Here is a 6595-nt window from a genome sequence, read left to right on the forward strand (position 1 = left end):
AGGGTAGTGACAATGGGCCATACCATAACGAACAGGGGTCCAAGAGAAACGGCAAGGGGCTAGAAAACGATAGAGAGTACGTGCCTAAGAGAGGGTGTTATTTCTACAACGGATCACATCGGGCAAGTGAATGCCTAGAGTTAGGGAAGTTTGCAGCAATGATCAACAACTTTGCTCGGGCACACAAAGGCGATACAGGAGAAACCGCATGCATTGGGGTATGCGCTTGGAATCTAAGCTGAAAGTAGAGGATTCCAAAGCCTATCTTGGCACCATGCAAATGGAGCATGGTGGTAGCAAGAAAAGTTGGGCGGATATAGTTGAAGAGGATGTCAAGTTACAAAGTGATGGCACGCTATCGGACTTAGACGATGGACCAAACAGAGGGGTCAAGTTTGCCAGTAAGGCTGTGACCACAGAGGGCAGTCAAATAGGGAGTGGAAGCATGTACCCGATGCTTGAGAAGTTGCTAGACATGGTTGAGTCATGGGGAGATTCAGGCCAAGCGCAAGGAGAGGCATCCGATGGGCGGAGGATCGAGACCATCATTGCTAGCCGTCTAAAGTACAAACGGGGCAAAAAGAAAGGTGACCAATACCTTGTGACATGGAAAAGCGAACCGCTCCATAGGGCATCATGGCTAAAGGACAAAGATCTCCAGTGACGCCAAGGCGAGGTGCGCACTACGTGTCGATACTTTGTGCCGAGGGCGGCACAAAATTGGGTGGGGGAGAGTGTCATAACCCGCCACATCATCATGCCACGTAGGTGCCACTTGACGTATATTTTGGCTATATGAAAAGCTTACATAGGAAAGTTCTAGAGAAATATAGAGGTTTCCGTAGGAAGACCCTAGGACCCTATGGATTTGCTAGGAAAGTCCTTGAAATGTTCTAGCTATGTAGAGAATTCTAGAGATGAGTCTTTCTTGTAAATAATAAGGGACTTGTGTAATAATTATTATTTACTTACTAGCCCCTAGGAGACTAGTATATAAAGGGGGTCATTCATTTGTAATTCATCAAGCAAAAACAATCAAGTTCTCTCTAATACAAAAGCTTCATTTGACAATTTTCTTGTGTTCTAACATTCCCTTAGTGATCTTGAGTGTGGTAAGGCTGACTTGCATAGCAAGAACGTGAGAAAATTATGCGAGATTGTGAGCGAGTTGTCAAGTAACGCACGTGTACTTAGTTAAATACTAAGCACGTGACATTATTCTGTTTCTTGTCACTTAGCTTGTGATTCTTTTTCTTCATCTGTCAGCTTAGAAAAGGAGCGTAATTAGTTAACGTATGCTTCCTTTTCTTGCGCATGCCCACCTGTCCTTATCAATATAGAAGGAGATGAACAATTCGAGAATTACAACTATCCACCTGAAAAAGCTCTCGTCCTTGGTGTCTCCCAAGTCAAATATTACTGCTGTTAATTAATTACCAGATTTTTTTTTTAATTATTTTATTTTTTGTAGGGCTCTACCCAGAACCAGAAGGGAAGCCCTTTCAAAAATTCTCAACGGCCAAGGCAGAACCCAGGCCGAAGAGGGGGTTTGGAAATAGTTTTCAACCAGCAATAGACGAGCCTCGGTTAGAACCTCACTAGCTGCGTCATTGCCCCAAGCGCAAAGATACCAGAATTATAAGAGTAAAGAAAAAGAGGGAAATTAAGAGAGAAGTTTTTGGCACAGGTAACGCCTAAATAAAGGAATACTAAAGGGAATACTTCATTGCAAGGAAGTTCAAATACAAAACCAATTCTCATCAGTCATTAATTTTAGAAAATTTACTTCAAATTCCATAAATAACTAACCTTTTTTTCTTTTTTGCATTAGCTTCCATGTTAAAGATGAGAAAGTGTTTACCATTTATCTATTGCTTCATTTGAAAGACGAGTTTTACATTCACGTGAGTAAGTGTAAAGCAAAAGAAAATTTGAAAAGATAATACAAGTTTCTTTTGAGAATAACTGATTCAATTTTACATGTCCATTTTGGGTAAGATCAAATGCTATTAATGTAAAACTCGTATAAACATCGATGATAAAACCATTACCTTTTTCTTGACTTTTATATCAAATGGAGTATATGAAAAGAAGAAAGAGTGGTGTTATATTTACAGTCAAATAGTCATTATTCTGAAGCTAACTGAAAGCGCAAAAACAAAAGGCAACAACAACAACAATAACCCACTATAATCTCACTAGTGGAATTTGGTGAGGGTAGTTTGTACGCAGACCTTACCCCTACCTTAGGGTAGAGAGGCTATTTCCGATAGACTCTCGGCTCCCTTCCTCCAAAAACTCCCCACCTTGTTCTTGGGGTGACTTGAATTCACAACCTCTTGGTTGGAAGTGGAGGATGCTTACCACTAGAGCAACCCACTCTTGTCCACACAAAAAGAAAACACCAATATATGGTTTTTTACCATTCATCTTGCAAGATTTGATACATATATCAGTAAATTAAAGGGATTGATTGAGGATTTAACATGTATGACCATTTATCCAAAACTACTTATTCTGCTCTAATAAAATATTATGGTTTATAAATTTAAGAATCACAGCTTTCACACTCTGTAAATCTTGTAGACCTTATGATAGCCATCTTGTAGACCTTATATTATATGTGTATTATATATACATATAATATATTACAGGCATGATATGTAAGTTTAGGACAGGGACACTGCAATTTTGTGCATGGGAAACTAGTAAGGATTGACAGTTTCACTAAACCCTAGCAGATTAATAATTGAAATTTTGTTGAAATACAATGATACCACTGAATAAACTCATATAAACACAGTTCAAAACTTTTGGAAGTAATTATAGAAATCATAGTCTAAAAAACTATCTAGGCTCGAGTGCGACAGTGAACAAATTAACAAGGGATCATTCTATGTGCATGATGCTGCAGCTTTAAATTTTGATCAAATAAATGAATGAGAATATCTTGGTAATTAAAAATTATTCCATCATATGATTATATGTTGCATATATTGGAAGTGCAATACTATTAATTAGTTAATCCAGTGAAGCATAGTGTTAGACATATCAATAAGAAAAGATCTGTGAATTACCCTTATATCCCATTCAATTTCTTTCTTGTAATCCCTTTAGTTTCTTCACATTGTCATCACTGCTTATGAAAAAAGAGGATCCTACCCTATTCTCATTTTAATGTCCTGCAATACCCTAATGTAGACTTATTCTAGAGCAACGAATTTAATACCTCTAATACATGAGAATATTGAGATTTTCTATCACAAAAAATTTCTCGTATGTTGTTTGAATATTAACTTATCTGAATGAAATTAATTGAGGCAAGAACATTGAATAATGAGAAACATTTGGTAACTTAAATTTACAGATCAAATACATGAGAGAGTAACCAAAAAGTTTTTTGATTGAATATATGCAAAATGAGGATACAAGTTTATTTTACATAATCAACAGAACCAAACAGATCTCGAATTAACACAAACTGAAGAAAGTTGTGATGGTACGTGGTCGACAAAGAATTTCCTTGATCTCGGCTTACCTCAACATTCACGAAAACGGAAAGTCTGTAATTTGATGCTGCAAAAGGAAAAAAAAAAAAAAAGAACAAAGAAGATGATCAAATGCAGCTAGTGAGAACACATAGTTTAAAGCTTTATAAAAGTATGCAATAGATGAAGTAGCGCCTTTGGAATATGAGTAGAGCTCCTAACTGGCGAGTTCATATAGGGCAAGAAATTCATAGATCACTTGGAGTACTTTAGAAATCATCTGCTCCTATTTTCCTTTTCTTTTCATGTGATTATAATTATAAATGAACTTATGAATGAAGTCCGAAATTTACCTCATGGGGAATTTCAGCATTTTGTTGATAGTTGAAGATGGAAAATGGGTTCCAATTGCCAGTAGCCACCAAATTACAATCATAACCAATGTTTGCTTTAGTCCCTAATAAAAGCTGCTTCTCATTGTGTGAGGTGAGTTCTTCAACTTCAGCTTGCATTTCTTGACAAGGATGATTCATGCTAGTATATCCCGCTGAAAACATAATTAAGTAATTAAAAGTATGCTTTTAATAACAATTTAAACCTTTAATTTAGATGGTCATACAATTCAATATAGTATTTGTCCGGGCAAAGGTCCTGAGTTCAAATTTTACGACTGTTCATTGTTCACGTGTTTGGCCAAGAAAAAGAGTCTGGACGCACGTGAAGCGCTCGTTGAACATAATTAATTACAGTAAATAATTAAAATTATTCTTCTCTAACAACTTAAACTTTTAGATGTGATATAGTCACGAACTACAAACATGTTGGTGGTTACCTGATTCTTCGCCCCTTTGGGAGAAATTCCAAGATCTTAAGTTCAAACGATGAGATTCACAAAAGTTTTTCTTTAGTTTTGTTCTCTCCCTTGCCCTCTCTCTTGCTTGTTTCCTTGATTCCTTTGCAAATGGATGATAAAATGCAGCTCGACGAACTGATTTATCCTTCTCCTTCTCCTTCTCCTTCTTCTTCTCCTTGTTGCAAGAATTTCCTTTAGCATTTGCCTTGATTGGATGGAGATTCATCAATTCCTGATACAACTTCACATTCAGAAGTGGAGGTTTCACTATTTGCACCCATAACAGTACTACATCTTAATTTGCTTATTCGACTTTTGGAGAGCTCCTTGATATCAGATTTTGACTTTATAAGCAACCACTCCAGAGTTTTGCTGGCCTTCTCGAACCTCAACATGTCTTGTAAATTGAAAAAATTGCGAGCAATATCAATTGAAAGTCTTATTCTTCGGTCTCTCGGGCCTTTAGCAGTGTTAATCTTGCTGTGTCTATCTTTCTTAGACACTCTCTTGTTGCTGCTTACTTTACCCTTTTTATTCTTACGCGCTTCCTGATCTTGTTCAAGTTCATTTCTACTGATTATAGCCTCGTCTTTGCTGGAATCTGCCGTGTTAATAATGGCAGTCTCAGTACTGATCTCAGCTAAGGTATCGTCAAGATTCTGTTGAAGTTGATCATGGTAATATTGGAAGAAAAGTTCGTGTTCATATTGCATACAAGGAGAAGGGATGTTGAATAAATTAGATGAGAAAATGGGGTTGTAATTACAGCTGTAGTTGCTTGAGTTATACATTGTTTGCTCTATATTATAAACACAACTGTAGCTGCAACTGATGAAGTTGACAAAGCTAAACCTTCTGAATAAGCTAGCTGCAGCAACAAGGGAAAAAAAGTAAATAATTAAGCCTATTGAGAAAGACTTACTGTAAGAAGCTTAATTAGCAAGTATCACTCATAAGTAGATTTTTTTCTTATTAGTTCTTTTTCTCCCTTCTATGTTCTTGTGCTTCTTTATGCTTGTATTTATAATAGTCACAGACACGGATCCAGGATTTTAAGGTGATGGAGCACGTGAGTGGACTGCTCAACCAATAACCCCATTTGAAATTTTGATCTTAAGAGTCTCAACTAAAATATATAATCGTTTTCACGAAATATACACATATATATCTAGAAGTTTTGCCGAGATAAACGGGTTCCAATGACCCCTCTGCTCTAAACATAGATCCGCCTCTGGACATTCTAAATGATAATAAAATATAGCATCTTACTTCATATGATAATATTGTGTGGCTTTTACATGTCTTTTGTGTACTTAATTAAAGAGTATAGCATGTATAGACATATGTGAATAAGATTAAGCTACTTACCAAAGGCTAGCAAGATTTACATTTCCTTCCATCTTTGCAATTCCTAAAGCAAAAGTAGGCAAGCATTGGTTAATGAAAGAGAAGAAGAAAAAGGAATATGGAGAGAGGAAGGTAGCTAGTAGTAGTAGTACTAGTAAATAGAGCAGCTTGTTTTATGGGAAGTGAATGGATAGGAAGGACTTCTACTTGTGCCACTTCACGTGATATCAGCTGACAGATTGACCATTATAATAATTTTATCTTCTTTGCAAAGCCCTTAATAACCATACAGTAACCATGAAAGTGCTATACATGCTACTATGCTATAGCTTGCTGCCCTAAAGCGCTTAGTTCAAGCGGCAAAGGTAGAGGAATTTGTGATTTAGGTCACAATTTGGAGCTCAGCATCATGCGAACTAAGTCTAATATTTATTTGGAGAAGGATAGACAGACGGACCTATTATATATCCCTGAGGTTCGGAAGCTATAATTGGTCTTCAGGATTGACCCTAGATAGATTTCTCGATCATTAAAAAAAAAGAGAATTAACAATGGTCATTTTTCTTTATTTGATAATATACTTTCAAGTTATCCCAACAATGAACATGACTCACCCTTAGGGGTGGCAAACGGTCGAGTCGTATATAGGCGGGTCGAAAAAAAATAATGTAAAAACAGATAAATTATCTGACCCGATTTATATTTAATACGGATAAAGAATGGGTTAGCCGGCGGATAATATGGATATTCATATTATCCATGGCTTCTTGAATATGATTACTTTTGGGAGAATTTCTAGGCTCCCAAACTTGAGGAACCCCAATTTGAGTCTTTACAAATATAAAAGTTAAACTCATTAGTTATCTATTAATTATCTATTTTCTAAGTGGATAATATGGTTTTTATC

At 36.4% G+C, this 6595-nt stretch overlaps 1 non-coding gene and 1 pseudogene across 1 annotated transcript; both read right to left on the minus strand.

Annotated features, from left to right (window-relative positions):
• Nucleotides 1-1471: 1471 nt before the first annotated feature.
• LOC142170096 (U4 spliceosomal RNA) lies at nucleotides 1472-1629 on the minus strand. Its single transcript, XR_012699686.1, has one exon. It is a non-coding gene; the product is annotated as a U4 spliceosomal RNA (small nuclear RNA).
• Nucleotides 1630-3087: 1458 nt separating this feature from the next.
• Nucleotides 3088-6079, minus strand: LOC107811825 (uncharacterized; annotated as a pseudogene).
• Between the last annotated feature and the right edge of the window lie 516 nt (nucleotides 6080-6595).

The sequence above is a fragment of the Nicotiana tabacum genome, chromosome 15, assembly GCF_000715075.1.
Source record: "Nicotiana tabacum cultivar K326 chromosome 15, ASM71507v2, whole genome shotgun sequence".
Taxonomy (NCBI): domain Eukaryota; kingdom Viridiplantae; phylum Streptophyta; class Magnoliopsida; order Solanales; family Solanaceae; genus Nicotiana; species Nicotiana tabacum.